Consider the following 1536-nt stretch of genomic DNA (forward strand, 5'->3'; position numbering starts at 1 on the left):
GCTAACCTGACCAAGGTTAGCTCAGTTACAGTCGGGGGGAGAAGGCACAGAAAATAGCATAGATGGTAGGTAGAAAATAGATAGGGGGGAGGGCGAGAATAGTGGGGGAAATATAGAATCCAAAGAACTTGAGACACGTGGTTATAAACTAAGGAGGGGGGAGAATGGTGGGGGAGGGAGGGTGCGGGTGGAGGGGAATGAAGGGAGGAATAGAACAACTGTAATGGTATAATAAATAAAATATATTAAAAAAAGAAAAGCTGGGTGAAATGGACAGATTTCTAGAAAAATATAATCTTTCAAAACTGAATGAAAGCAAAGCAGAAAGCCTGAACAGACCAATAACAGCTAATGAAATTGAAGCTATAATGAAAAAAAAAAAAGCAAAAAACTCTGGCACACAAAAGCCCAGGACCAGATGGTTTCACACTAGAATTTTATAAAACATTTAAGGAAAAGACAACCTCTATTCTTTTCAGACTATTCAAAAATATCCAAGAAGAGGGAGGACTGCAAAACCTTTTTAAAGAAGCCAGCATTACCCTAATTCCAAAACCAGATAAAGACACAAAAAAGAAAGAAAACTGCAGGACAATACTGCTGATGAAAACATACACTAAAATCCTCAACAAAGTATTGGCAAACCACATACAGCAATACCTTAAAAAGATCGTGTACCATGATCAAGTTGGATTTATCCCAGAGATGTAAGGATGGTAGAATCTTCATAAATCAATAAATGTAATACCTCATATGAACAACCACCCCCCCCACAAAATGGCATGATCATATCAATAGATGTGAAAAAGCATTTGATAAGGTACAGCACACATTTTTGATAAAAACACACAGCAAATTAGCAGTACAGGGAGGATTCCTCAACATTATAAAGGCCATATACAAAAATCCTACAGCCAACATCATACTCAACAGGCAAAAACTGAAAGGTTTCCCAATATATAAGATCAGGAATTAGACAAGGATGTTTGTTTTTGCCACTTCTACACAACATAGTATTAGAAATTCTAACCACAGCAATTAGAGAATAAACAGAAATAATAGGCATCCAAATTGGAAAGAAGGAAGTAAAACTGTGACTGTTTGCAGATGACATGATAGTGTGCATAGAAAACCTTAGAGACTTCACAAAAAAACTATTCCACCTAGAAAGCAAATTTAGCAAAACAGTAAGATTCAAAGTCAACATTCAGAAATCAAAGGCATTTTTATACACCAACAATGAAAGATCAGAATAAAAAATCAGGAAAAAATCTCATTTGCTATAACAACAAGAAAAATAAAGTATGTAGGAATAAACCTTAACAAGGAGACGAAAGACCTGTACTTAGAAAACTACACAATACTGAAGAAAGAAATCGAGGAAGGCACAAACAAATGGAAGCATATACTGTGTTCTTGGTATGGAGGAACTAACATCATCAAAATGTCTATACTACCCAAAGCAATTTACAGATTCAAAGCAATCCCTACTGAAATACCAATGTCAAAAGTCCAGCCACAATGGAGGAGTAAGTA

The sequence above is a fragment of the Sturnira hondurensis genome, unplaced genomic scaffold (assembly GCF_014824575.4).
Source record: "Sturnira hondurensis isolate 20B ecotype Veracruz unplaced genomic scaffold, ASM1482457v3 Scaffold0001207, whole genome shotgun sequence".
NCBI classification, from domain to species: domain Eukaryota; kingdom Metazoa; phylum Chordata; class Mammalia; order Chiroptera; family Phyllostomidae; genus Sturnira; species Sturnira hondurensis.